General features: G+C 46.4%; 35 non-coding genes and 18 pseudogenes across 35 annotated transcripts; all 53 read right to left on the bottom strand.

Annotated features, from left to right (window-relative positions):
• Positions 1–317: 317 nt before the first annotated feature.
• Positions 318–436, bottom strand: LOC148857630 (5S ribosomal RNA). Its single transcript, XR_016096536.1, has one exon. It is a non-coding gene; the product is annotated as a 5S ribosomal RNA (ribosomal RNA).
• Positions 437–795: 359 nt separating this feature from the next.
• LOC148857631 (5S ribosomal RNA) lies at positions 796–887 on the bottom strand (annotated as a pseudogene).
• A 359-nt stretch (positions 888–1246) lies between these two features.
• Positions 1247–1365, bottom strand: LOC148857632 (5S ribosomal RNA). The gene has a single exon (XR_016096273.1). It is a non-coding gene; the product is annotated as a 5S ribosomal RNA (ribosomal RNA).
• A 359-nt stretch (positions 1366–1724) lies between these two features.
• On the bottom strand, positions 1725–1843 carry LOC148857633 (5S ribosomal RNA; annotated as a pseudogene).
• Positions 1844–2202: 359 nt separating this feature from the next.
• LOC148857634 (5S ribosomal RNA) lies at positions 2203–2321 on the bottom strand (annotated as a pseudogene).
• Positions 2322–2680: 359 nt separating this feature from the next.
• Positions 2681–2799, bottom strand: LOC148857635 (5S ribosomal RNA). The gene has a single exon (XR_016095769.1). It is a non-coding gene; the product is annotated as a 5S ribosomal RNA (ribosomal RNA).
• Positions 2800–3158: 359 nt separating this feature from the next.
• Positions 3159–3250, bottom strand: LOC148857636 (5S ribosomal RNA; annotated as a pseudogene).
• Positions 3251–3609: 359 nt separating this feature from the next.
• On the bottom strand, positions 3610–3728 carry LOC148857637 (5S ribosomal RNA). The gene has a single exon (XR_016096274.1). It is a non-coding gene; the product is annotated as a 5S ribosomal RNA (ribosomal RNA).
• Positions 3729–4087: 359 nt separating this feature from the next.
• On the bottom strand, positions 4088–4206 carry LOC148857638 (5S ribosomal RNA; annotated as a pseudogene).
• A 359-nt stretch (positions 4207–4565) lies between these two features.
• Positions 4566–4684, bottom strand: LOC148857639 (5S ribosomal RNA; annotated as a pseudogene).
• Positions 4685–5043: 359 nt separating this feature from the next.
• Positions 5044–5162, bottom strand: LOC148857640 (5S ribosomal RNA). The gene has a single exon (XR_016098415.1). It is a non-coding gene; the product is annotated as a 5S ribosomal RNA (ribosomal RNA).
• Positions 5163–5521: 359 nt separating this feature from the next.
• Positions 5522–5613, bottom strand: LOC148857641 (5S ribosomal RNA; annotated as a pseudogene).
• A 359-nt stretch (positions 5614–5972) lies between these two features.
• On the bottom strand, positions 5973–6091 carry LOC148857642 (5S ribosomal RNA). Its single transcript, XR_016096275.1, has one exon. It is a non-coding gene; the product is annotated as a 5S ribosomal RNA (ribosomal RNA).
• A 359-nt stretch (positions 6092–6450) lies between these two features.
• On the bottom strand, positions 6451–6569 carry LOC148857643 (5S ribosomal RNA; annotated as a pseudogene).
• A 359-nt stretch (positions 6570–6928) lies between these two features.
• Positions 6929–7047, bottom strand: LOC148857644 (5S ribosomal RNA; annotated as a pseudogene).
• Positions 7048–7406: 359 nt separating this feature from the next.
• Positions 7407–7525, bottom strand: LOC148857645 (5S ribosomal RNA). Its single transcript, XR_016095770.1, has one exon. It is a non-coding gene; the product is annotated as a 5S ribosomal RNA (ribosomal RNA).
• A 359-nt stretch (positions 7526–7884) lies between these two features.
• On the bottom strand, positions 7885–7976 carry LOC148857646 (5S ribosomal RNA; annotated as a pseudogene).
• Positions 7977–8335: 359 nt separating this feature from the next.
• On the bottom strand, positions 8336–8454 carry LOC148857647 (5S ribosomal RNA). Its single transcript, XR_016096276.1, has one exon. It is a non-coding gene; the product is annotated as a 5S ribosomal RNA (ribosomal RNA).
• A 359-nt stretch (positions 8455–8813) lies between these two features.
• On the bottom strand, positions 8814–8932 carry LOC148857648 (5S ribosomal RNA; annotated as a pseudogene).
• A 359-nt stretch (positions 8933–9291) lies between these two features.
• Positions 9292–9410, bottom strand: LOC148857649 (5S ribosomal RNA; annotated as a pseudogene).
• Positions 9411–9769: 359 nt separating this feature from the next.
• Positions 9770–9888, bottom strand: LOC148857650 (5S ribosomal RNA). The gene has a single exon (XR_016097158.1). It is a non-coding gene; the product is annotated as a 5S ribosomal RNA (ribosomal RNA).
• A 359-nt stretch (positions 9889–10247) lies between these two features.
• LOC148857651 (5S ribosomal RNA) lies at positions 10248–10366 on the bottom strand. The gene has a single exon (XR_016096569.1). It is a non-coding gene; the product is annotated as a 5S ribosomal RNA (ribosomal RNA).
• A 359-nt stretch (positions 10367–10725) lies between these two features.
• Positions 10726–10844, bottom strand: LOC148857652 (5S ribosomal RNA). The gene has a single exon (XR_016096447.1). It is a non-coding gene; the product is annotated as a 5S ribosomal RNA (ribosomal RNA).
• Positions 10845–11203: 359 nt separating this feature from the next.
• Positions 11204–11322, bottom strand: LOC148857653 (5S ribosomal RNA). The gene has a single exon (XR_016096277.1). It is a non-coding gene; the product is annotated as a 5S ribosomal RNA (ribosomal RNA).
• Positions 11323–11681: 359 nt separating this feature from the next.
• LOC148857654 (5S ribosomal RNA) lies at positions 11682–11800 on the bottom strand (annotated as a pseudogene).
• A 359-nt stretch (positions 11801–12159) lies between these two features.
• On the bottom strand, positions 12160–12278 carry LOC148857655 (5S ribosomal RNA; annotated as a pseudogene).
• A 359-nt stretch (positions 12279–12637) lies between these two features.
• On the bottom strand, positions 12638–12756 carry LOC148857656 (5S ribosomal RNA). The gene has a single exon (XR_016097159.1). It is a non-coding gene; the product is annotated as a 5S ribosomal RNA (ribosomal RNA).
• Positions 12757–13115: 359 nt separating this feature from the next.
• On the bottom strand, positions 13116–13234 carry LOC148857657 (5S ribosomal RNA). The gene has a single exon (XR_016096570.1). It is a non-coding gene; the product is annotated as a 5S ribosomal RNA (ribosomal RNA).
• A 359-nt stretch (positions 13235–13593) lies between these two features.
• LOC148857658 (5S ribosomal RNA) lies at positions 13594–13712 on the bottom strand. The gene has a single exon (XR_016097413.1). It is a non-coding gene; the product is annotated as a 5S ribosomal RNA (ribosomal RNA).
• A 359-nt stretch (positions 13713–14071) lies between these two features.
• On the bottom strand, positions 14072–14190 carry LOC148857659 (5S ribosomal RNA). The gene has a single exon (XR_016096820.1). It is a non-coding gene; the product is annotated as a 5S ribosomal RNA (ribosomal RNA).
• A 359-nt stretch (positions 14191–14549) lies between these two features.
• LOC148857660 (5S ribosomal RNA) lies at positions 14550–14665 on the bottom strand. Its single transcript, XR_016097915.1, has one exon. It is a non-coding gene; the product is annotated as a 5S ribosomal RNA (ribosomal RNA).
• A 359-nt stretch (positions 14666–15024) lies between these two features.
• LOC148857661 (5S ribosomal RNA) lies at positions 15025–15143 on the bottom strand (annotated as a pseudogene).
• A 359-nt stretch (positions 15144–15502) lies between these two features.
• On the bottom strand, positions 15503–15620 carry LOC148857662 (5S ribosomal RNA). The gene has a single exon (XR_016097617.1). It is a non-coding gene; the product is annotated as a 5S ribosomal RNA (ribosomal RNA).
• A 359-nt stretch (positions 15621–15979) lies between these two features.
• Positions 15980–16098, bottom strand: LOC148857663 (5S ribosomal RNA). Its single transcript, XR_016098436.1, has one exon. It is a non-coding gene; the product is annotated as a 5S ribosomal RNA (ribosomal RNA).
• Positions 16099–16457: 359 nt separating this feature from the next.
• Positions 16458–16573, bottom strand: LOC148857664 (5S ribosomal RNA). Its single transcript, XR_016097191.1, has one exon. It is a non-coding gene; the product is annotated as a 5S ribosomal RNA (ribosomal RNA).
• Positions 16574–16932: 359 nt separating this feature from the next.
• Positions 16933–17051, bottom strand: LOC148857665 (5S ribosomal RNA; annotated as a pseudogene).
• Positions 17052–17410: 359 nt separating this feature from the next.
• On the bottom strand, positions 17411–17529 carry LOC148857666 (5S ribosomal RNA; annotated as a pseudogene).
• Positions 17530–17888: 359 nt separating this feature from the next.
• Positions 17889–18007, bottom strand: LOC148857667 (5S ribosomal RNA). The gene has a single exon (XR_016096786.1). It is a non-coding gene; the product is annotated as a 5S ribosomal RNA (ribosomal RNA).
• A 359-nt stretch (positions 18008–18366) lies between these two features.
• LOC148857668 (5S ribosomal RNA) lies at positions 18367–18484 on the bottom strand. The gene has a single exon (XR_016098103.1). It is a non-coding gene; the product is annotated as a 5S ribosomal RNA (ribosomal RNA).
• Positions 18485–18843: 359 nt separating this feature from the next.
• LOC148857669 (5S ribosomal RNA) lies at positions 18844–18962 on the bottom strand. The gene has a single exon (XR_016098461.1). It is a non-coding gene; the product is annotated as a 5S ribosomal RNA (ribosomal RNA).
• A 358-nt stretch (positions 18963–19320) lies between these two features.
• Positions 19321–19439, bottom strand: LOC148857670 (5S ribosomal RNA). The gene has a single exon (XR_016096907.1). It is a non-coding gene; the product is annotated as a 5S ribosomal RNA (ribosomal RNA).
• Positions 19440–19798: 359 nt separating this feature from the next.
• LOC148857671 (5S ribosomal RNA) lies at positions 19799–19917 on the bottom strand. Its single transcript, XR_016096165.1, has one exon. It is a non-coding gene; the product is annotated as a 5S ribosomal RNA (ribosomal RNA).
• Positions 19918–20276: 359 nt separating this feature from the next.
• Positions 20277–20395, bottom strand: LOC148857672 (5S ribosomal RNA; annotated as a pseudogene).
• A 359-nt stretch (positions 20396–20754) lies between these two features.
• Positions 20755–20873, bottom strand: LOC148857673 (5S ribosomal RNA). Its single transcript, XR_016097372.1, has one exon. It is a non-coding gene; the product is annotated as a 5S ribosomal RNA (ribosomal RNA).
• Positions 20874–21232: 359 nt separating this feature from the next.
• LOC148857674 (5S ribosomal RNA) lies at positions 21233–21351 on the bottom strand. The gene has a single exon (XR_016097847.1). It is a non-coding gene; the product is annotated as a 5S ribosomal RNA (ribosomal RNA).
• A 359-nt stretch (positions 21352–21710) lies between these two features.
• Positions 21711–21829, bottom strand: LOC148857675 (5S ribosomal RNA). Its single transcript, XR_016096132.1, has one exon. It is a non-coding gene; the product is annotated as a 5S ribosomal RNA (ribosomal RNA).
• Positions 21830–22188: 359 nt separating this feature from the next.
• Positions 22189–22307, bottom strand: LOC148857676 (5S ribosomal RNA). The gene has a single exon (XR_016096821.1). It is a non-coding gene; the product is annotated as a 5S ribosomal RNA (ribosomal RNA).
• Positions 22308–22666: 359 nt separating this feature from the next.
• LOC148857677 (5S ribosomal RNA) lies at positions 22667–22785 on the bottom strand. Its single transcript, XR_016097367.1, has one exon. It is a non-coding gene; the product is annotated as a 5S ribosomal RNA (ribosomal RNA).
• A 359-nt stretch (positions 22786–23144) lies between these two features.
• On the bottom strand, positions 23145–23262 carry LOC148857678 (5S ribosomal RNA). The gene has a single exon (XR_016097467.1). It is a non-coding gene; the product is annotated as a 5S ribosomal RNA (ribosomal RNA).
• Positions 23263–23621: 359 nt separating this feature from the next.
• On the bottom strand, positions 23622–23740 carry LOC148857679 (5S ribosomal RNA). The gene has a single exon (XR_016098475.1). It is a non-coding gene; the product is annotated as a 5S ribosomal RNA (ribosomal RNA).
• A 359-nt stretch (positions 23741–24099) lies between these two features.
• LOC148857680 (5S ribosomal RNA) lies at positions 24100–24215 on the bottom strand. The gene has a single exon (XR_016097626.1). It is a non-coding gene; the product is annotated as a 5S ribosomal RNA (ribosomal RNA).
• Positions 24216–24574: 359 nt separating this feature from the next.
• LOC148857681 (5S ribosomal RNA) lies at positions 24575–24693 on the bottom strand. Its single transcript, XR_016096782.1, has one exon. It is a non-coding gene; the product is annotated as a 5S ribosomal RNA (ribosomal RNA).
• Positions 24694–25052: 359 nt separating this feature from the next.
• LOC148857682 (5S ribosomal RNA) lies at positions 25053–25171 on the bottom strand. The gene has a single exon (XR_016096822.1). It is a non-coding gene; the product is annotated as a 5S ribosomal RNA (ribosomal RNA).
• Positions 25172–25384: the final 213 nt, after the last annotated feature.

A 25384-nucleotide genomic window follows, 5' to 3' on the forward strand; every position in this document is an offset into this window, starting at 1 on the left:
TGCTCCCCTTCATTAATTCCTTCAGATTTGAAAAAACGGTGTATGCAACTTTCCTCCCTTGGTAACCATGCACAAACTCGCAGGTGAGAGGAGTTATTCCTTTCTAGATCTGCCGCATCCCCGGATAAATGCAGTAATATCGCGGGGCCCACAATGCAGGACGAATGCCAAAAGCCAGGTTTTGCACCGTTCCCATTCGTTAATGACGGTCGTGCCGCAAATGGTCCGAGTATCCGGCTCGTTGTTTCCAGTTGTCTCGCCGAAACGACATATGGAATTTGCAAATAGTATATCAAAAATAAAATATTAATAAAATTGGGGTGCAACACGATGACTTCCCAGGAGGTCACCCATCCTAGTACTACTCTCGCCCAAACACGCTTAACTTCGGAGTTCTGATGGGATCCGGTGCATTAGTGCTGGTATGATCGCACCCGTTTGCATCTTGTTCGCAGAAATCTTTATGCACTCACTGTCTTGCTCCCCTCCATTAATCCTTTCAGATTTAAAAAAACGGTGTAATCAAATTTCCTCCCTTGGTAACCGTGCACAAGCTCCCAGGTGAGCGGAGTTATTCCTTAGAAGATCTGCCGCATTCCCGGATAAATGTTGTAATATCGCGGGGCCCACAATGCACGACGAATGCCAAAAGCCCGGTTTTGCACCGTTCCCATTCAGTAATGACGGTCGTTCCGCAAATGGTCCGAGTATTCGGCACGTTGTTTCCTGTTGTCTCGCCGAAACGACATATGGAATTTGCAAATAGTATATCAAAAATAAAATATTAATAAAATTGGGGTGCAACACGAGGACTACTCTCGCCCAAGCACGCTTAACTTCGGAGTTCTGATGGGATCCGGTGCATTAGTGCTGGTACGATCGCACCCGTTTGCTTCTTGTTCGTTTAAATCTTTATGCACTCACTATCTTGCTCCCCTCCATTAATTCCTTCAGACTTGAAAAAACGGTGTATGCAAATTTCCTCCCTTGGTAACCGTGCACAAGCACCAAGGTGAGCGGAGTTATTCCTTTCTAGATCTGTCGCTGCCCCGGATAAATGTAGTAAAATCGCGGGCCCCACAATGCACGACGAATGCCTAAAGCCCGGTTTTGCACCGTTCCCATTCAGTAATGATGGTCGTGCCGCGAATAGTCCGAGTATCCGGCGCTTTGTTTCCAGTTGTCTCGTCGAAACGACATATGGAATTTGCAAATAATACATCAGAAATAAAATATTAATAAAATTGAGGTGCAACACGAGGACTTCCAAGGAGGTCACCCATCCTAGTACTACTCTCGCCCAAGCACACTTAACTTCGGAGTTCTGATGGGATCCGGTGCATTTGTGCTGGTATGATCGCACCCGTTTGCATCTTGTTCGCAGAAATCTTTATGAACTCACTGTCTTGCTCCCCTCCATTAATCCTTTCAGATTTAAAAAAACGGTGTAATCAAATTTCCTCCCTTGGTAACCGTGCACAAGCTCCCAGGTGAGCGGAGTTATTCCTTTGTAGATCTGCCGCATCCCCGGATAAATGTTGTAATATCATGGGGCCCACAATGCACGACGAATGCCAAATGCCCGGTTTTGCACCGTTCCCATTCAGTAATGACGGTCGTGCCGCAAATGGTCCGAGTATCCGGCACGTTGTTTCCAGTTGTCTCGCCGAAACGACATATGGAATTTGCAAATAGTATATCAAAAATAAAATATTTATAAAATTGGGGTGCAACACGAGGACTTCCTAGGAGGTTACCCATCCTAGTACTACTGTCGCCCAAGCACGCTTAACTTCGGAGTACTGATTGTATCTGGTGCATTAGTGCTGGTATGATCGCACCCGTTTGCATCTTGTTCGCTGAAATCTTTATGCACTCCCTGTCTTGCTCCCCTTCATTAATTCTTTCAGATTTGAAAAAACGGTGTATGCAACTTTCCTCCCTTGGTAACCATGCACAAACTCCCAGGTGAGCGGAGTTATTCCTTTCTAGATCTGCCGCATCCCCGGATAAAAGCAGTAATATCGCGGGGACCACAATGCAGGACGAATGCCAAAAGACCGGTTTTGCACCGTTCCGATTCAGTAATGACGGTCGTCCCGCAAATGGTCCGAGTATCCGGCACGTTGTTTCCAGTTGTCTCGCCGAAACGACATATGGAATTTGCAAATAGTATATCAAAAATAAAATATTTATAAAATTGGGGTGCAACACGAGGACTTCCTAGGAGGTTACCCATCCTAGTACTACTGTCGCCCAAGCACGCTTAACTTCGGAGTACTGATTGTATCTGGTGCATTAGTGCTGGTATGATCGCACCCGTTTGCATCTTGTTCGCTGAAATCTTTATGCACTCCCTGTCTTGCTCCCCTTCATTAATTCCTTCAGATTTGAAAAAACGGTGAATGCAACTTTCCTCCCTTGGTAACCATGCACAAACTCCCAGGTGAGAGGAGTTATTCTTTTCTAGATCTGCCGCATCCCCGGATAAATGCAGTAATATCGCGGGGCCCACAATGCAGGACGAATGCCAAAAGCCAGGTTTTGCACCGTTACCATTCGTTAATGACGGTCGTGCCGCAAATGGTCCGAGTATCCGGCTCGTTGTTTCCAGTTGTCTCGCCGAAACGACATATGGAATTTGCAAATAGTATATCAAAAATAAAATATTAATAAAATTGGGGTGCAACACGAGGACTTCCCAGGAGGTCACCCATCCTAGTACTACTCTCGCCCAAACACGCTTAACTTCGGAGTTCTGATGGGATCCGGTGCATTAGTGCTGGTATGATCGCACCCGTTTGCATCTTGTTCGCAGAAATCTTTATGCACTCACTGTCTTGCTCCCCTCCATTAATCCTTTCAGATTTAAAAAAACGGTGTAATCAAATTTCCTCCCTTGGTAACCGTGCACAAGCTCCCAGGTGAGCGGAGTTATTCCTTAGAAGATCTGCCGCATTCCCGGATAAATGTTGTAATATCGCGGGGCCCACAATGCACGACGAATGCCAAAAGCCCGGTTTTGCACCGTTCCCATTCAGTAATGACGGTCGTTCCGCAAATGGTCCGAGTATCCGGCACGTTGTTTCCTGTTGTCTCGCCGAAACGACATATGGAATTTGCAAATAGTATATCAAAAATAAAATATTAATAAAATTGGGGTGCAACACGAGGACTACTCTCGCCCAAGCACGCTTAACTTCGGAGTTCTGATGGGATCCGGTGCATTAGTGCTGGTACGATCGCACCCGTTTGCTTCTTGTTCGTTTAAATCTTTATGCACTCACTATCTTGCTCCCCTCCATTAATTCCTTCAGACTTGAAAAAACGGTGTATGCAACTTTCCTCCCTTGGTAACCGTGCACAAGCACCAAGGTGAGCGGAGTTATTCCTTTCTAGATCTGTCGCTGCCCCGGATAAATGTAGTAAAATCGCGGGCCCCACAATGCACGACGAATGCCTAAAGCCCGGTTTTGCACCGTTCCCATTCAGTAATGACGGTCGTGCCGCGAATAGTCTGAGTATCCGGCGCTTTGTTTCCAGTTGTCTCGTCGAAACGACATATGGAATTTGCAAATAATACATCAGAAATAAAATATTAATAAAATTGAGGTGCAACACGAGGACTTCCAAGGAGGTCACCCATCCTAGTACTACTCTCGCCCAAGCACACTTAACTTCGGAGTTCTGATGGGATCCGGTGCATTTGTGCTGGTATGATCGCACCCGTTTGCATCTTGTTCGCAGAAATCTTTATGAACTCACTGTCTTGCTCCCCTCCACTAATCCTTTCAGATTTAAAAAAACGGTGTAATCAAATTTCCTCCCTTGGTAACCGTGCACAAGCTCCCAGGTGAGCGGAGTTATTCCTTTGTAGATCTGCCGCATCCCCGGATAAATGTTGTAATATCATGGGGCCCACAATGCACGACGAATGCCAAATGCCCGGTTTTGCACCGTTCCCATTCAGTAATGACGGTCGTGCCGCAAATGGTCCGAGTATCCGGCACGTTGTTTCCAGTTGTCTCGCCGAAACGACATATGGAATTTGCAAATAGTATATCAAAAATAAAATATTTATAAAATTGGGGTGCAACACGAGGACTTCCTAGGAGGTTACCCATCCTAGTACTACTGTCGCCCAAGCACGCTTAACTTCGGAGTACTGATTGTATCTGGTGCAATAGTGCTGGTATGATCGCACCCGTTTGCATCTTGTTCGCTGAAATCTTTATGCACTCCCTGTCTTGCTCCCCTTCATTAATTCTTTCAGATTTGAAAAAACGGTGTATGCAACTTTCCTCCCTTGGTAACCATGCACAAACTCCCAGGTGAGCGGAGTTATTCCTTTCTAGATCTGCCGCATCCCCGGATAAAAGCAGTAATATCGCGGGGACCACAATGCAGGACGAATGCCAAAAGACCGGTTTTGCACCGTTCCGATTCAGTAATGACGGTCGTCCCGCAAATGGTCCGAGTATCCGGCACGTTGTTTCCAGTTGTCTCGCCGAAACGACATATGGAATTTGCAAATAGTATATCAAAAATAAAATATTTATAAAATTGGGGTGCAACACGAGGACTTCCTAGGAGGTTACCCATCCTAGTACTACTGTCGCCCAAGCACGCTTAACTTCGGAGTACTGATTGTATCTGGTGCATTAGTGCTGGTATGATCGCACCCGTTTGCATCTTGTTCGCTGAAATCTTTATGCACTCCCTGTCTTGCTCCCCTTCATTAATTCCTTCAGATTTGAAAAAACGGTGAATGCAACTTTCCTCCCTTGGTAACCATGCACAAACTCCCAGGTGAGAGGAGTTATTCTTTTCTAGATCTGCCGCATCCCCGGATAAATGCAGTAATATCGCGGGGCCCACAATGCAGGACGAATGCCAAAAGCCAGGTTTTGCACCGTTCCCATTCGTTAATGACGGTCGTGCCGCAAATGGTCCGAGTATCCGGCTCGTTGTTTCCAGTTGTCTCGCCGAAACGACATATGGAATTTGCAAATAGTATATCAAAAATAAAATATTAATAAAATTGGGGTGCAACACGAGGACTTCCCAGGAGGTCACCCATCCTAGTACTACTCTCGCCCAAGCACGCTTAACTTCGGAGTTCTGATGGGATCCGGTGCATTAGTGCTGGTATGATCGCACCCGTTTGCATCTTGTTCGCAGAAATCTTTATGCACTCACTGTCTTGCTCCCCTCCATTAATCCTTTCAGACTTAAAAAAACGGTGTAATCAAATTTCCTCCCTTGGTAACCGTGCACAAGCTCCCAGGTGAGCGGAGTTATTCCTTAGAAGATCTGCCGCATCCCCGGATAAATGTTGTAATATCGCGGGGCCCACAATGCACGACGAATGCCAAAAGCCCGGTTTTGCACCGTTCCCATTCAGTAATGACGGTCGTTCCGCAAATGGTCCGAGTATTCGGCACGTTGTTTCCTGTTGTCTCGCCGAAACGACATATGGAATTTGCAAATAGTATATCAAAAATAAAATATTAATAAAATTGGGGTGCAACACGAGGACTACTCTCGCCCAAGCACGCTTAACTTCGGAGTTCTGATGGGATCCGGTGCATTAGTGCTGGTACGATCGCACCCGTTTGCTTCTTGTTCGTTTAAATCTTTATGCACTCACTATCTTGCTCCCCTCCATTAATTCCTTCAGACTTGAAAAAACGGTGTATGCAACTTTCCTCCCTTGGTAACCGTGCACAAGCACCAAGGTGAGCGGAGTTATTCCTTTCTAGATCTGTCGCTGCCCCGGATAAATGTAGTAAAATCGCGGGCCCCACAATGCACGACGAATGCCTAAAGCCCGGTTTTGCACCGTTCCCATTCAGTAATGATGGTCGTGCCGCGAATAGTCCGAGTATCCGGCGCTTTGTTTCCAGTTGTCTCGTCGAAACGACATATGGAATTTGCAAATAATACATCAGAAATAAAATATTAATAAAATTGAGGTGCAACACGAGGACTTCCAAGGAGGTCACCCATCCTAGTACTACTCTCGCCCAAGCACACTTAACTTCGGAGTTCTGATGGGATCCGGTGCATTTGTGCTGGTATGATCGCACCCGTTTGCATCTTGTTCGCAGTAATCTTTATGCACTCACTGTCTTGCTCCCCTCCACTAATCCTTTCAGATTTAAAAAAACGGTGTAATCAACTTTCCTCCCTTGGTAACCGTGCACAAGCTCCCAGGTGAGCGGAGTTATTCCTTTCTAGATCTGCCGCATCCCCGGATAAATGTTGTAATATCATGGGGCCCACAATGCACGACGAATGCCAAAAGCCCGGTTTTGCACCGTTCCCATTCAGTAATGACGGTCGTGCCGCAAATGGTCCGAGTATCCGGCACGTTGTTTCCAGTTGTCTCGCCGAAACGACATATGGAATTTGCAAATAGTATATCAAAAATAAAATATTTATAAAATTGGGGTGCAACACGAGGACTTCCCAGGAGGTTACCCATCCTAGTACTACTCTCGCCCAAGCACGCTTAACTTCGGAGTACTGATTGTATCTGGTGCAATAGTGCTGGTATGATCGCACCCGTTTGCATCTTGTTCGCTGAAATCTTTATGCACTCACTGTCTTGCTCCCCTTCATTAATTCTTTCAGATTTGAAAAAACGGTGTATGCAACTTTCCTCCCTTGGTAACCATGCACAAACTCCCAGGTGAGCGGAGTTATTCCTTTCTAGATCTGCCGCATCCCCGGATAAAAGCAGTAATATCGCGGGGACCACAATGCAGGACGAATGCCAAAAGACCGGTTTTGCACCGTTCCGATTCAGTAATGACGGTCGTCCCGCAAATGGTCCGAGTATCCGGCACGTTGTTTCCAGTTGTCTCGCCGAAACGACATATGGAATTTGCAAATAGTATATCAAAAATAAAATATTTATAAAATTGGGGTGCAACACGAGGACTTCCCAGGAGGTTACCCATCCTAGTACTACTGTCGCCCAAGCACGCTTAACTTCGGAGTACTGATTGTATCTGGTGCATTAGTGCTGGTATGATCGCACCCGTTTGCATCTTGTTCGCTGAAATCTTTATGCACTCCCTGTCTTGCTCCCCTTCATTAATTCCTTCAGATTTGAAAAAACGGTGAATGCAACTTTCCTCCCTTGGTAACCATGCACAAACTCCCAGGTGAGAGGAGTTATTCCTTTCTAGATCTGCCGCATCCCCGGATAAATGCAGTAATATCGCGGGGCCCACAATGCAGGACGAATGCCAAAAGCCAGGTTTTGCACCGTTCCCATTCGTTAATGACGGTCGTGCCGCAAATGGTCCGAGTATCCGGCTCGTTGTTTCCAGTTGTCTCGCCGAAACGACATATGGAATTTGCAAATAGTATATCAAAAATAAAATATTAATAAAATTGGGGTGCAACACGAGGACTTCCCAGGAGGTCACCCATCCTAGTACTACTCTCGCCCAAACACGCTTAACTTCGGAGTTCTGATGGGATCCGGTGCATTAGTGCTGGTATGATCGCACCCGTTTGCATCTTGTTCGCAGAAATCTTTATGCACTCACTGTCTTGCTCCCCTCCATTAATCCTTTCAGATTTAAAAAAACGGTGTAATCAAATTTCCTCCCTTGGTAACCGTGCACAAGCTCCCAGGTGAGCGGAGTTATTCCTTAGAAGATCTGCCGCATTCCCGGATAAATGTTGTAATATCGCGGGGCCCACAATGCACGACGAATGCCAAAAGCCCGGTTTTGCACCGTTCCCATTCAGTAATGACGGTCGTTCCGCAAATGGTCCGAGTATTCGGCACGTTGTTTCCTGTTGTCTCGCCGAAACGACATATGGAATTTGCAAATAGTATATCAAAAATAAAATATTAATAAAATTGGGGTGCAACACGAGGACTACTCTCGCCCAAGCACGCTTAACTTCGGAGTTCTGATGGGATCCGGTGCATTAGTGCTGGTACGATCGCACCCGTTTGCTTCTTGTTCGTTTAAATCTTTATGCACTCACTATCTTGCTCCCCTCCATTAATTCCTTCAGACTTGAAAAAACGGTGTATGCAACTTTCCTCCCTTGGTAACCGTGCACAAGCACCAAGGTGAGCGGAGTTATTCCTTTCTAGATCTGTCGCTGCCCCGGATAAATGTAGTAAAATCGCGGGCCCCACAATGCACGACGAATGCCTAAAGCCCGGTTTTGCACCGTTCCCATTCAGTAATGACGGTCGTGCCGCAAATAGTCCGAGTATCCGGCGCTTTGTTTCCAGTTGTCTCGTCGAAACGACATATGGAATTTGCAAATAATACATCAGAAATAAAATATTAATAAAATTGAGGTGCAACACGAGGACTTCCAAGGAGGTCACCCATCCTAGTACTACTCTCGCCCAAGCACACTTAACTTCGGAGTTCTGATGGGATCCGGTGCATTTGTGCTGGTATGATCGCACCCGTTTGCATCTTGTTCGCAGAAATCTTTATGAACTCACTGTCTTGCTCCCCTCCACTAATCCTTTCAGATTTAAAAAAACGGTGTAATCAAATTTCCTCCCTTGGTAACCGTGCACAAGCTCCCAGGTGAGCGGAGTTATTCCTTTGTAGATCTGCCGCATCCCCGGATAAATGTTGTAATATCATGGGGCCCACAATGCACGACGAATGCCAAATGCCCGGTTTTGCACCGTTCCCATTCAGTAATGACGGTCGTGCCGCAAATGGTCCGAGTATCCGGCACGTTGTTTCCAGTTGTCTCGCCGAAACGACATATGGAATTTGCAAATAGTATATCAAAAATAAAATATTTATAAAATTGGGGTGCAACACGAGGACTTCCTAGGAGGTTACCCATCCTAGTACTACTGTCGCCCAAGCACGCTTAACTTCGGAGTACTGATTGTATCTGGTGCAATAGTGCTGGTATGATCGCACCCGTTTGCATCTTGTTCGCTGAAATCTTTATGCACTCCCTGTCTTGCTCCCCTTCATTAATTCTTTCAGATTTGAAAAAACGGTGTATGCAACTTTCCTCCCTTGGTAACCATGCACAAACTCCCAGGTGAGCGGAGTTATTCCTTTCTAGATCTGCCGCATCCCCGGATAAAAGCAGTAATATCGCGGGGACCACAATGCAGGACGAATGCCAAAAGACCGGTTTTGCACCGTTCCGATTCAGTAATGACGGTCGTCCCGCAAATGGTCCGAGTATCCGGCACGTTGTTTCCAGTTGTCTCGCCGAAACGACATATGGAATTTGCAAATAGTATATCAAAAATAAAATATTTATAAAATTGGGGTGCAACACGAGGACTTCCTAGGAGGTTACCCATCCTAGTACTACTGTCGCCCAAGCACGCTTAACTTCGGAGTACTGATTGTATCTGGTGCATTAGTGCTGGTATGATCGCACCCGTTTGCATCTTGTTCGCTGAAATCTTTATGCACTCCCTGTCTTGCTCCCCTTCATTAATTCCTTCAGATTTGAAAAAACGGTGAATGCAACTTTCCTCCCTTGGTAACCATGCACAAACTCCCAGGTGAGAGGAGTTATTCTTTTCTAGATCTGCCGCATCCCCGGATAAATGCAGTAATATCGCGGGGCCCACAATGCAGGACGAATGCCAAAAGCCAGGTTTTGCACCGTTCCCATTCGTTAATGACGGTCGTGCCGCAAATGGTCCGAGTATCCGGCTCGTTGTTTCCAGTTGTCTCGCCGAAACGACATATGGAATTTGCAAATAGTATATCAAAAATAAAATATTAATAAAATTGGGGTGCAACACGAGGACTTCCCAGGAGGTCACCCATCCTATTACTACTCTCGCCCCAGCACGCTTAACTTCGGAGTCCTGATGGGATCCGGTGCATTAGTGCTGGTATGATCGCACCCGTTTGCTTCTTGTTCGCTTTAATCTTTATGCACTCACTATCTTGCTCCCCTCCATTAATTCTTTCAGACTTGAAAAAACGGTGAATGCAACTTTCCTCCCTTGGTAACCGTGCACAAGCTCCCAGGTGAGCGGAGTTATTCCTTTCTAGATCTGCCGCATCCTCGGATAAATGTAATAATATCACGGGGCCCACAATGCACGACGAATGCCAAAAGCCCAGTTTTGCACCGTTCCCATTCAGTAATGACGGTCGTGCCGCAAATGGTCCGAGTATCCGGCACGTTGTTTCCAATTGTCTCGCCGAAACGACATATGGAATTTGCAAATAGTATATCAAAAATAAAATATTAATAAAATTGGGGTGCAACACGATGACTTCCCAGGAGGTCACCCATCCTAGTACTACTCTCGCCCAAGCACGCTTAACTTCGGAGTTCTCATGGGATCCGGTGCATTAGTGCTGGTATGATCGCACCCGTTTGCATCTTGTTCGCAGAAATCTTTATGCACTCACTGTCTTGCTCCCCTCCATTAATCCTTTCAGATTTGAAAAAACGGTGTAATAAAATTTCCTCCCTTGGTAACCGTGCACAAGCTCCCAGGTGAGCGGAGTTATTCCTTAGAAGATCTGCCGCATCCCCGGATAAATGTTGTAATATCGCAGGGCCCACAATGCACGACGAATGCCAAAAGCCCGGTTTTGCACCGTTCCCATTCAGTAATGACGGTCGTTCCGCAAATGGTCAAAGTATCCGGCACGTTGTTTCCTGTTGTCTCGCCGAAACGACATATGGAATTTGCAAATAGTATATCAAAAATAAAATATTAATAAAATTGGGGTGCAACACGAGGACTTCCCAGGAGGTCACCCATCCTAGTACTACTCTCGCCCAAGCACACTTAACTTCGAAGTTCTGATGGGATCCGGTGCATTAGTGCTGGTATGATCGCACCCGTTTGCTTCTTGTTCGTTTTAATCTTTATCCACTCACTATCTTGCTCCCCTCCATTAATTCCTTCAGACTTGAAAAAACGGTGTATGCAACTTTCCTCCCTTGGTAACCGTGCACAAGCTCCAAGGTGAGCGGAGTTATTCCTTTCTAGATCTGTCGCTGCCCCGGATAAATGTAGTAAAATCGCGGGGCCCACAATGCACGACGAATGCCTAAAGCCCGGTTTTGCACCGTTCCCATTCAGTAATGACGGTCGTGCCGCAAATGGTCCGAGTATCCGGCGCTTTGTTTCCAGTTGTCTCGTCGAAACGACATATGGAATTTGCAAATAATATATCAGAAATAAAATATTAATAAATATGAGGTGCAACACGAGGACTTCCAAGGAGGTCACCCATCCTAGTACTACTCTCGCCCAAGCACACTTAACTTCGGAGTTCTGATGGGATCCGGTGCATTTGTGCTGGTATGATCGCACCCGTTTGCATCTTGTTCGCAGAAATCTTTATGAACTCACTGTCTTGCTCCCCTCCATTAATCCTTTCAGATTTGAAAAAACGGTGTATGCAACTTTCCTCCCTTGGTAACCGTGCACAAGCTCCCAGGTGAGCGGAGTTATTCCTTTGTAGATCTGCCGCATCCCCGGATAAATGTTGTAATATCATGGGGCCCACAATGCACGACGAATGCCAAATGCCCGGTTTTGCACCGTTCCCATTCAGTAATGACGGTCGTGCCGCAAAGTGTCCGAGTATCCGGCACGTTGTTTCCAGTTGTCTCGCCGAAACGACATATGGAATTTGCAAATAGTATATCAAAAATAAAATATTTATAAAATTGGGGTGCAACACAAGGACTTCCTAGGAGGTTACCCATCCTAGTACTACTGTCGCCCAAGCACGCTTAACTTCGGAGTACTGATTGTATCTGGTGCATTAGTGCTGGTATGATCGCACCCGTTTGCATCTTGTTCGCTGAAATCTTTATGCACTCCCTGTCTTGCTCCCCTTCATTAATTCTTTCAGATTTGAAAAAACGGTGTATGCAACTTTCCTCCCTTGGTAACCATGCACAAACTCCCAGGTGAGCGGAGTTATTCCTTTCTAGATCTGCCGCATCCCCGGATAAAAGCAGAAATATCGCGGGGACCACAATGCAGGACGAATGCCAAAAGACCGGTTTTGCACCGTTCCGATTCAGTAATGACGGTCGTCCCGCAAATGGTCCGAGTATCCGGCACGTTGTTTCCAGTTGTCTCGCCGAAACGACATATGGAATTTGCAAATAGTATATCAAAAATAAAATATTTATAAAATTGGGGTGCAACACGAGGACTTCCTAGGAGGTTACCCATCCTAGTACTACTGTCGCCCAAGCACGCTTAACTTCGGAGTACTGATTGTATCTGGTGCATTAGTGCTGGTATGATCGCACCCGTTTGCATCTTGTTCGCTGAAATCTTTATGCACTCCCTGTCTTGCTCCCCTTCATTAATTCCTTCAGATTTGAAAAAACGGTGAATGCAACTTTCCTCCCTTGGTAACCATGCACAAACTCCCAGGTGAGAGGAGTTATTCCTTTCTAGATCTGCCGCATCCCCGGATAAATGCAGTAATATCGCGGGGCCCACAATGCAGGACGAATGCCAAAAGCCAGGTTTTGCACCGTTCCCATTCGTTAATGACGGTCGTGCCGCAAATGGTCCGAGTATCCGGCTCGTTGTTTCCAGTTGTCTCGCCGAAACGACATATGGAATTTGCAAATAGTATATCAAAAATAAAATATTAATAAAATTGGGGTGCAACACGAGGACTTCCCAGGAGGTCACCCATCCTATTACTACTCTCGCCCCAGCACGCTTAACTTCGGAGTCCTGATGGGATCCGGTGCATTAGTGCTGGTATGATCGCACCCGTTTGCTTCTTGTTCGCTTTAATCTTTATGCACTCACTATCTTGCTCCCCTCCATTAATTCTTTCAGACTTGAAAAAACGGTGAATGCAACATTCCTCCCTTGGTAACCGTGCACAAGCCCCCAGGTGAGCGGAGTTATTCCTTTCTAGATCTGCCGCATCCTCGGATAAATGTAATAATATCACGGGGCCCACAATGCACGACGAATGCCAAAAGCCCAGTTTTGCACCGTTCCCATTCAGTAATGACGGTCGTGCCGCAAATGGTCCGAGTATCCGGCACGTTGTTTCCAATTGTCTCGCCGAAACGACATATGGAATTTGCAAATAGTATATCAAAAATAAAATATTAATAAAATTGGGGTGCAACACGATGACTTCCCAGGAGGTCACCCATCCTAGTACTACTCTCGCCCAAGCACGCTTAACTTCGGAGTTCTCATGGGATCCGGTGCATTAGTGCTGGTATGATCGCACCCGTTTGCATCTTGTTCGCAGAAATCTTTATGCACTCACTGTCTTGCTCCCCTCCATTAATCCTTTCAGATTTGAAAAAACGGTGTAATAAAATTTCCTCCCTTGGTAACCGTGCACAAGCTCCCAGGTGAGCGGAGTTATTCCTTAGAAGATCTGCCGCATCCCCGGATAAATGTTGTAATATCGCGGGGCCCACAATGCACGACGAATGCCAAAAGCCCGGTTTTGCACCGTTCCCATTCAGTAATGACGGTCGTTCCGCAAATGGTCCGAGTATCCGGCACGTTGTTTCCAGTTGTCTCGCCGAAACGACATATGGAATTTGCAAATAGTATATCAAAAATAAAATATTAATAAAATTGGGGTGCAACACGAGGACTTCCCAGCAGGTCACCCATCCTAGTACTACTCACGCCCAAGCACGCTTAACTTCGGAATTCTGATGGGATCCGGTGCATTAGTGCTGGTACGATCGCACCCGTTTGCTTCTTGTTCGTTTAAATCTTTATGCACTCACTATCTTGCTCCCCTCCATTAATTCCTTCAAACTTGAAAAAACGGTGTATGCAACTTTCCTCCCTTGGTAACCGTGCACAAGCACCAAGGTGAGCGGAGTTATTCCTTTCTAGATCTGTCCATGCCCCGGATAAATGTAGTAAAATCGCGGGGCCCACAATGCACGACGAATGCCTAAAGCCCGGTTTTGCACCGATCCCATTCAGTAATGACGGTCGTGCCGCAAATTGTCCGAGTATCCGGCGCTTTGTTTCCAGTTGTCTCGCCGAAACAACATATGGAATTTGCAAATAATATATCAGAAATAAAATATTAATAAAATGGAGGTGCAACACGAGGACTTCCAAGGAGGTCACCCATCCTAGTACTACTCTCGCCCAAGCACACTTAACTTCGGAGTTCTGATGGGATCCGGTGCATTAGTGCTGGTATGATCGCACCCGTTTGCATCTTGATCGCAGAAATCTTTATGCACTCACTGTCTTGCTCCCCTCTATTAATCCTTTCAGATTTGAAAAAACGGTGTATGCAACTTTCCTCCCTTGGTAACCGTGCACAAGCTCCCAGGTGAGCGGAGTTATTCCTTTGTAGATCTGCCGCATCCCCGGATAAATGTTGTAATATCAAGGGGCCCACAATGCACGACGAATGCCAAACGCCCGGTTTTGCAACGTTCCCATTCAGTGATGACGGTCGTTCCCCAAATGGTCCGAGTATCCGGCACGTTGTTTCCTGTTGTCTCGCCGAAACGACATATGGAATTTGCAAATAGTATATCAAAAATAAAATATTTATAAAATTGGGGTGCAACACGAGGACTTCCCAGGTCACCCATCCTAGTACTACTCTCGCCCAAGCACGCTTAACTTCGGAGTTCTGATGGGATCCGGTGCATTAGTGCTGGTATGATCGCACCGGTTTTCTTCTTGTTCGCTTTAATCTTTATGCACTCACTATCTTGCTCCCCTCCATTAATTCTTTCAGACTTGAAAAAACGGTGTATGCAACTTTCCTCCCTTGGTAACCGTGCACGAGCTCCCAGGTGAGCGGAGTTATTCCTTTCAAGATCTGCCGCATCCCCGGATAAATGTAGTAATATCGCGGGGCCCACAATGCACGACGAATGCCAAAAGCCCAGTTTTGCACCGTTCCCATTCAGTAATGACGGTCGTGCCGCAAATGGTCCGAGTATCCGGCACGTTGTTTCCAGTTGTCTCGCCGAAACGACATATGGAATTTGCAAATAGTATATCAAAAATAAAATATTAATAAAATTGGGGTGCAACACGAGGACTTCCCAGGAGGTTACCCATCCTAGTACTACTGTCGCCCAAGCACGCTTAACTTCGGAGTACTGATTGTATCCGGTGCATTAGTGCTGGTATGATCGCACCCGTTTGCATCATGTTCGCTGAAATCTTTATGCACTCCCTGTCTTGCTCCCCTTCATTAATTCCTTCAGATTTGAAAAAACGGTGTATGCAACTTTCCTCCCTTGGTAACCATGCACAAACTCCCAGGTGAGCGGAGTTATTCCTTTCTAGATCTGCCGCATCCCCGGATAAATGCAGTAATATCGCGAGGCCCCCAATGCAGGACGAATGCCAAAAGCCCAGTTTTGCACCGTTCCCATTCGTTAATGACGGTCGTGCCGCAAATGGTCCGAGTATCCGGCTCGTTGTTTCCAGTTGTCTCGCCGAAATGACATATGCAATTTGCAAATAGTATATCAAAAATAAAATATTAATAAAATTGGGGTGCAACACGAGGACTTCCCAGGAGGTCACCCATCCTAGTACTACTCTCGCCCAAGCACGCTTAACTTCGAAGTTCTGATGGGATCCGGTGCATTAGTGCGGTATGATCGCACCCGTTTGCCTCTTGTTCGCAGAAATCTTTATGCACTCACTGTCTTGCTCCCCTCCATTAATCCTTTCAGATTTGAAAAAACGGTGTATGCAAATTTCCTCCCTTGGTAACCGTGCACAAGCTCCCAGGTGAGCGGAGTTATTCCTTAGAAGATCTGCCGCATCCCCGGATAAATGTTGTAATATCGCGGGGCCCACAATGCACGACGAATGCCAAAAGCCCGGTTTTGCACCGTTCCCATTCAGTAATGACGGTCGTTCCGCAAATGGTCCAAGTATCCGGCACGTTGTTTCCAGTTGTCTCGCCGAAACGACATATGGAATTTGCAAATAGTATATCAAAAATAAAATATTAATAAAATTGGGGTGCAACACGAGGACTTCCCAGGAGGTCACCCATCCTAGTACTACTCTCGCCCAAGCACGCTTAACTTCGGAGTTCTGATGGGATCCGGTGCATTAGTGCTGGTATGATCGCACCCGTTTGCATCTTGTTCGCAGAAATCTTTATGCACTCACTGTCTTGCTCCCCTCCATTAATCCTTTCAGATTTGAAAAAACGGTGTATGCAACTTTCCTCCCTTGGTAACCGTGCACAAGCTCCCAGGTGAGCGGAGTTATTCCTTTGTAGATCTGCCGCATCCCCGGATAAATGTTGTAATATCAAGGGGCCCACAATGCACGACGAATGCCAAACGCCCGGTTTTGCAACGTTCCCATTCAGTGATGACGGTCGTTCCCCAAATGGTCCGAGTATCCGGCACGTTGTTTCCTGTTGTCTCGCCGAAATGACATATGGAATTTGCAAATAGTATATCAAAAATAAAATATTTATAAAATTGGGGTGCAACACGAGGACTTCCCAGGTCACCCATCCTAGTACTACTCTCGCCCAAGCACGCTTAACTTCGGAGTTCTGATGGGATCCGGTGCATTAGTGCTGGTATGATCGCACCCGTTTGCTTCTAGTTCGCTTTAATCTTTATGCACTCACTATCTTGCTCCCCTCCATTAATTCTTTTAGACTTGAAAAAACGGTGTATGCAACTTTCCTCCCTTGGTAACCGTGCACAAGCTCCCAGGTGAGCGGAGTTAGTCCTTTCTAGATCTGTCGCTGCCCCGGATAAATGTAGTAATATCGCGGGGCCCACAATGCACGACGAATGCCAAAAGACCGGTTTTGCACCGTTCCCATTCAGTAATGACGGTCGTGCCGCAAATGGTCCGAGTATCCGGCACGTTGTTTCCAGTTGTCTCGCCGAAACGACATATGGAATTTGCAAATAGTATATCAAAAATAAAATATTAATAAAATTGGGGTAAAACACGAGGACTTCCCAGGAGGTCACCCGTCCTAGTACTACTCTCGCCCAAGCACGCTTAACTTCGGAGTTCTGATGGGATCCGGTGCATTAGTGCTGGTATGATCGCACCGGTTTTCTTCTTGTTCGCTTTAATCTTTATGCACTCAATATCTTGCTCCCCTCCATTAATTCTTTCAGACTTGAAAAAACGGTGTATGCAACTTTCCTCCCTTGGTAACCGTGCACAAGCTCCCAGGTGAGCGGAGTTATTCCTTTCAAGATCTGCCGCATCCCCGGATAAATGTAGTAATATCGCGGGGCCCACAATGCACGACGAATGCCAAAAGCCCAGTTTTGCACCGTTCCCATTCAGTAATGACGGTCGTGCCGCAAATGGTCCGAGTATCCGGCACGTTGTTTCCAGTTGTCTCGCCGAAACGACATATGGAATTTGCAAATAGTATATCAAAAATAAAATATTAATAAAATTGGGGTGCAACACGAGGACTTCCCAGGAGGTTACCCATCCTAGTACTACTGTCGCCCAAGCACGCTTAACTTCGGAGTACTGATTGTATCCGGTGCATTAGTGCTGGTATGATCGCACCCGTTTGCATCTTGTTCGCTGAAATCTTTATGCACTCCCTGTCTTGCTCCCCTTCATTAATTCCTTCAGATTTGAAAAAACGGTGTATGCAACTTTCCTCCCTTGGTAACCATGCACAAACTCCCAGGTGAGCGGAGTTATTCCTTTCTAGATCTGCCGCATCCCCGGATAAATGCAGTAATATCGCGGGGCCCCCAATGCAGGACGAATGCCAAAAGCCCGGTTTTGCACCGTTCCCATTCGTTAATGACGGTCGTGCCGCAAATGGTCCGAGTATCCGGCTCGTTGTTTCCAGTTGTCTCGCCGAAACGACATATGGAATTTGCAAATAGTATATCAAAAATAAAATATTAATAAAATTGGGGTGCAACACGAGGACTTCCCAGGAGGTCACCCATCCTAGTACTACTCTCGCCCAAGCATGCTTAACTTCGAAGTTCTGATGGGATCCGGTGCATTAGTGCTGGTATGATCGCACCCGTTTGCTTCTTGTTCGCTTTAATCTTTATGCACTCACTATCTTGCTCCCCTCCATTAATTCTTTCAGACTTGAAAAAACGGTTTATGCAACTTTCCTCCCTTGGTAACCGTGCACAAGCTCCCAGGTGAGCGGAGTTATTCCTTTCTAGATCTGCCGCATCCTCGGATAAATGTAGTAATATCACGGGTCCCACAATGCACGACGAATGCCAAAAGCCCAGTTTTGCACCGTTCCCATTCAGTAATGACTGTCATGCCGCAAATGGTCCGAGTATCCGACACGTTGTTTCCAGTTGTCTCGCCGAAACGACAGATGGAATTTCCAAATAGTATATCAAAAATAAAATATTAATAAAATTGGGGTGCAACACGAGGACTTCCCAGGAGGTCACCCATCCTAATACTACTCTCGCCCAAGTACGCTTAACTTCGGAGTTCTGATGGGATCCGGTGCATTAGTGCGGTATGATCGCACCCGTTTGCCTCTTGTTCGCAGAAATCTTTATGCACTCACTGTCTTGCTCCCCTCCATTAATCCTATCAGATTTGAAAAAACGGTGTAAGCAAATTTCCTCCCTTGGTAACCGTGCACAAGCTCCCAGGTGAGCGGAGTTATTCCTTAGAAGATCTGCCGCATCCCCGGATAAATGTTGTAATATCGCGGGGCCCACAATGCACGACGAATGCCAAAAGCCCGGTTTTGCACCGTTCCCATTCAGTAATGACGGTCGTTCCGCAAATGGTCCGAGTATCCGGCACGTTGTTTCCTGTTGTCTCGCCGAAACGACAAATGGAATTTGCAAATAGTATATCAAAAATAAAATATTAATAAAATTGGGGTGCAACACGAGGACTTCCCAGGAGGTCACCCATCCTAGTACTACTCTCGCCCAAGCACGCTTAACTTCGGAGTTCTGATGGGATCCGGTGCATTAGTGCTGGTATGATCGCACCCGTTTGCTTCTTGTTCGTTTTAATCTTTATGCACTCACTATCTTGCTCCCCTCCATTAATTCCTTCAGACTTGAAAAAATGGTGTATGCAACTTTCCTCCCTTGGTAACCGTGCACAAGCTCCAAGGTGAGCGGAGTTATTCCTTTTAGATCTATCGCTGCCCCGGATAAATGTAGTAAAATCGCGGGGCCCACAATGCACGATGAATGCCTAAAGCCCGGTTTTGCACCGTTCCCATTAAGTAATGACGGTCGTGCCGCAAATGGTCCGAGTATCCGGCGCTTTGTTTCCAGTTGTCTCGCCGAAACGACATATGGAATTTGCAAATAATATATCAGAAATAAAATATTAATAAAATTGAGGTGCAACACGAGGACTCCCAAGGAGGTCACCCATCCTAGTACTACTCTCGCCCAAGCACACTTAACTTCGGAGTTCTGATGGGATCCGGTGCATTTGTGCTGGTATGATCGCACCCGTTTGCATCTTGTTCGCAGAAATCTTTATGAACTCACTGTCTTGCTCCCCTCCATTAATCCTTTCAGATTTGAAAAAACGGTGTATGCAACTTTCCTCCCTTGGTAACCGTGCACAAGCTCCCAGGTGAGCGGAGTTATTCCTTTGTAGATCTGCCGCATCCCCGGATAAATGTTGTAATATCATGGGGCCCACAATGCACGACGAATGCCAAACGCCCGGTTTTGCACCGTTCCCATTCAGTAATGACGGTCGTGCCGCAAATGGTCCGAGTATCCGGCACGTTGTTTCCAGTTGTCTCGCCGAAACGACATATGGAATTTGCAAATAGTATATTAAAAATAAAATATTAATAAAATTGGGGTGCAACACGAGGACTTCCCAGGAGGTCACCCATCCTAGTACTACTCTCGCCCAAGCACGCTTAACTTCGGAGTTCTGATGGGATCCGGTGCATTAGTGCTGGTATGATCGCACCGGTTTTCTTCTTGTTCGCTTTAATCTTTATGCACTCACTATCTTGCTCCCCTCCATTAATTCTTTCAGACTTGAAAAAACGGTGTATGCAACTTTCCTCCCTTGGTAACCGTGCACAAGCTCCCAGGTGAGCGGAGTTATTCCTTTGTAGATCTGCCGCATCCCCGGATAAATGTAGTAATATCGCGGGGCCCACAATGCACTACGAATGCCAAACGCCCAGTTTTGCACCGTTCGCATTCAGTAATGACGGTCGTGCCGCAAATGGTCCGAGTATCCGGCACGTTGTTTCCAGTTGTCTCGCCGAAACGACATATGGAATTTGCAAATAGTAAATCAAAAATAAAATATTAATAAAACTGGGGTGCAACACGAGGACTTCCCAGGAGGTTACCCATCCTAGTACTACTGGCGCCCAAGCACGCTTAACTTCGGAGTACTGATTGTATCTGGTGCATTAGTGCTGGTATGATCGCACCCGTTTGCATCTTGTTCGCTGAAATCTTTATGCACTCCCTGTCTTGCTCCCCTTCATTAATTCCTTCAGATTTGAAAAAACGGTGTATGCAACTTTCCTCCCTTGGTAACCATGCACAAACTCACAGGTGAGAGGAGTTATTCCTTTCTAGATCTGCCGCATCCCCGGATAAATGCAGTAATATCGCGGGGCCCACAATGCAGGACGAATGCCAAAAGCCAGGTTTTGCACCGTTCCCATTCGTTAATGACGGTCGTGCCGCAAATGGTCCGAGTATCCGGCTCGTTGTTTCCAGTTGTCTCGCCGAAACGACATATGGAATTTGCAAATAGTATATCAAAAATAAAATATTAATAAAATTGGGGTGCAACACGAGGACTTCCCAGGAGGTCACCCATCCTATTACTACTCTCGTCCAAGCACGCTTAACTTCGGAGTCCTGATGGGATCCGGTGCATTAGTGCTGGTATGATCGCACCCGTTTGCTTCTTGTTCGCTTTAATCTTTATGCACTCACTATCTTGCTCCCCTCCATTAATTCTTTCAGACTTGAAAAAACGGTGTATGCAACTTTCCTCCCTTGGTAACCGTGCACAAGTTCCCAGGTGAGCGGAGTTATTCCTTTCTAGATCTGCCGCATCCTCGGATAAATGTAGTAATATCACGGGGCCCACAATGCACGACGAATGCCAAAAGCCCAGTTTTGCACCGTTCCCATTCAGTAATGACGGTCGTGCCGCAAATGGTCCGAATATCCGGCACGTTGTTTCCAGTTGTCTCGCCGAAACGACATATGGAATTTGCAAATAGTATATCAAAAATAAAATATTAATAAAATTGGGGTGCAACACGATGACGTCCCAGGAGGTCACCCATCCTAGTACTACTCTCGCCCAAGCACGCTTAACTTCGGAGTTCTGATGGGATCCGATGCATTAGTGCTGGTATGATCGCACCCGTTTGCATCTTGTTCGCAGAAATCTTTATGCACTCACTGTCTTGCTCCCCTCCATTAATCCTTTCAGATTTGAAAAAACGGTGTAATCAAATTTCCTCCCTTGGTAACTGTGCACAAGCTCCCAGATGAGCGGAGTTATTCCTTAGAAGATCTGCCGCATCCCCGGATAAATGTTGTAATATCGCGGGGCCCACAATGCACGACGAATGCCAAAAGCCCGGTTTTGCACCGTTCCCATTCAGTAATGACGGTCGTTCCGCAAATGGTCCGAGTATCCGGCACGTTGTTTCCTGTTGTCTCGCCGAAACGACATATGGAATTTGCAAATAGTATATCAAAAATAAAATATTAATAAAATTGGGGTGCAACACGAGGACTTCCCAGGAGGTCACCCATCCTAGTACTACTCTCGCCCAAGCACGCTTAACTTCGGAGTTCTGATGGGATCCGGTGCATTAGTGCTGGTACGATCGCACCCGTTTGCTTCTTGTTCGTTTAAATCTTTATGCACTCACTATCTTGCTCCCCTCCATTAATTCCTTCAGACTTGAAAAAACGGTGTATGCAACTTTCCTCCCTTGGTAACCGTGCACAAGCACCAAGGTGAGCGGAGTTATTCCTTTCTAGATCTGTCCATGCCCCGGATAAATGTAGTAAAATCGCGGGGCCCACAATGCACGACGAATGCCTAAAGCCCGGTTTTGCACCGTTCCCATTCAGTAATGACGGTCGTGCCGCAAATGGTCCGAGTATCCGGCGCTTTGTTTCCAGTTGTCTCGCCGAAACAACATATGGAATTTGCAAATAATTTATCAGAAATAAAATATTAATAAAATGGAGGTGCAACACGAGGACTTCCAAGGAGGTCACCCATCCTAGTACTACTCTCGCCCAAGCACACTTAACTTCGGAGTTCTGATGGGATCCGGTGCATTAGTGCTGGTATGATCGCACCCGTTTGCGTCTTGTTCGCAGAAATCTTTATGCACTCACTGTCTTGCTCCCCTCCATTAATCCTTTCAGATTTGAAAAAATGGTGTATGCAAATTTCCTCCCTTGGTAACCGTGCACAATCTCCCAGGTGAGCAGAGTTATTCCTTTCTAGATCTGCCGCATCCCCGGATAAATGCAGTAATATCGCGGGGCCCACAATGCAGGACGAATGCCAAAAGAACGGTTTTGCACCGTTCCCATTCGTTAATGACGGTCGTGCCGCAAATGGACCGAGTATCCGGCTCGTTGTTTCCAGTTGTCTCGCCGAAATGACATATGGAATTTGCAAATAGTATATCAAAAATAAAATATTAATAAAATTGGGGTGCAACACGAGGACTTCCCAGGAGGTCACCCCTCCTAGTACTACTCTCGCCCAAGCACGCTTAACTTCGAAGTTCTGATGGGATCCGGTGCATTAGTGCTAGTATGATCGCACCCGTTTGCTTCTTGTTCGCTTTAATCTTTATGCACTCACTATCTTGCTCCCCTCCATTAATTCTTTCAGATTTGAAAAAACGGTTTATGCAACTTTCCTACCTTGGTAACCGTGCACAAGCTCCCAGGTGAGCGGAGTTATTCCTTTCTAGATCTGCCGCATCCTCGGATAAATGTAGTAATATCACGGGTCCAACAATGCACGACGAATGCCAAAAGCCCAGTTTTGCACCGTTCCCATTCAGTATTGACGGTCGTGCCGCAAATGGTCCGAGTATCCGACACGTTGTTTCCAGTTGTCTCGCCGAAACGACAGATGGAATTTCCAAATAGTATATCAAAAATAAAATATTAATAAAATTGGGGTGCAACACGAGGACTTCCCAGGAGGTCACCCATCCTAATACTACTCTCGCCCAAGCACGCTTAACTTCGGAGTTCTGATGGGATCCGGTGCATTAGTGCGGTATGATCGCACCCGTTTGCCTCTTGTTCGCAGAAATCTTTATGCACTCACTGTCTTGCTCCCCTCCATTAATCCTTTCAGATTTGAAAAAACGGTGTATGCAAATTTCCTCCCTTGGTAACCGTGCACAAGCTCCCAGGTGAGCGGAGTTATTCCTTAGAAGATCTGCCGCATCCCCGGATAAATGTTGTAATATCGCAGGGCCCACAATGCACGACGAATGCCAAAAGCCCGGTTTTGCACCGTTCCCATTCAGTAATGACGGTCGTTCCGCAAATGGTCCAAGTATTCGGCACGTTGTTTCCTGTTGTCTCGCCGAAACGACATATGGAATTTGCAAATAGTATATCAAAAATAAAATATTAATAAAATTGGGGTGCAACACGAGGACTTCCCAGGAGGTCACCCATCCTAGTACTACTCTCGCCCAAGCACGCTTAACTTCGGAGTTCTGATGGGATCCGGTGCATTAGTGCTGGTATGATCGCACCCGTTTGCATCTTGTTCGCAGAAATCGTTATGCACTCACTGTCTTGCTCCCCTCTATTAATCCTTTTAGATTTGAAAAAACGGTGTATGCAACTTTCCTCCCTTGGTAACCGTGCACAAGCTCCCAGGTGAGCGGAGTTATTCCTTTGTAGATCTGCCGCATCCCCGGATAAATGTTGTAATATCAAGGGGCCCACAATGCACGACGAATGCCAAACGCCCGGTTTTGCAACGTTCCCATTCAGTGATGACGGTCGTTCCCCAAATGGTCCGAGTATCCGGCACGTTGTTTCCTGTTGTCTCGCCGAAACGACATATGGAATTTGCAAATAGTATATCAAAAATAAAATATTTATAAAATTGGGGTGCAACACGAGGACTTCACAGGTCACCCATCCTAGTACTACTCTCGCCCAAGCACGCTTAACTTCGGAGTTCTGATGGGATCCGGTGCATTAGTGCTGGTATGATCGCACCCGTTTGCATCTTGTTCGCTTTAATCTTTATGCACTCACTATCTTGCTCCCCTCCATTAATTCTTTTAGATTTGAAAAAACGGTGTATGAAACTTTCCTCCCTTGGTAACCGTGCACAAGCTCCCAGGTGAGCGGAGTTAGTCCTTTCTAGATCTGTCGCTGCCCCGGATAAATGTAGTAATATCACGGGGCCCACAATGCACGACGAATGCCAAAAGACCGGTTTTGCACCGTTCCCATTCAGTAATGACGGTCGTGCCGCAAATGGTCCGAGTATCCGGCACGTTGTTTCCAGTTGTCTCGCCGAAACGACATATGGAATTTGCAAATAGTATATCAAAAATAAAATATTAATAAAATTGGGTTGCAACACGAGGACTTCCCAGGAGGTCACCCATCCTAGTACTACTCTCGCCCAAGCACGCTTAACTTCGGAGTTCTGATGGGATCCGGTGCATTAGTGCTGGTACGATCGCACCCGTTTGCTTCTTGTTCGTTTAAATCTTTATGCACTCACTATCTTGCTCCCCTCCATTAATTCCTTCAGACTTGAAAAAACGGTGTATGCAACTTTCCTCCCTTGGTAACCGTGCACAAGCACCAAGGTGAGCGGAGTTATTCCTTTCTAGATCTGTCCATGCCCCGGATAAATGTAGTAAAATCGCGGGGCCCACAATGCACGACGAATGCCTAAAGCCCGGTTTTGCACCGTTCCCATTCAGTAATGACGGTCGTGCCGCAAATGGTCCGAGTATCCGGCGCTTTGTTTCCAGTTGTCTCGCCGAAACAACATATGGAATTTGCAAATAATTTATCAAAAATAAAATATTAATAAAATGGAGGTGCAACACGAGGACTTCCAAGGAGGTCACCCATCCTAGTACTACTCTCGCCCAAGCACACTTAACTTCGGAGTTCTGATGGGATCCGGTGCATTAGTGCTGGTATGATCGCACCCGTTTGCGTCTTGTTCGCAGAAATCTTTATGCACTCACTGTCTTGCTCCCCTCCATTAATCCTTTCAGATTTGAAAAAATGGTGTATGCAAATTTCCTCCCTTGGTAACCGTGCACAATCTCCCAGGTGAGCAGAGTTATTCCTTTCTAGATCTGCCGCATCCCCGGATAAATGCAGTAATATCGCGGGGCCCACAATGCAGGACGAATGCCAA

The sequence above is a fragment of the Nelumbo lutea genome, chromosome 4, assembly GCF_056320005.1.
Source record: "Nelumbo lutea isolate HS-2025 chromosome 4, American lotus-T2T, whole genome shotgun sequence".
NCBI lineage: Eukaryota > Viridiplantae > Streptophyta > Magnoliopsida > Proteales > Nelumbonaceae > Nelumbo > Nelumbo lutea.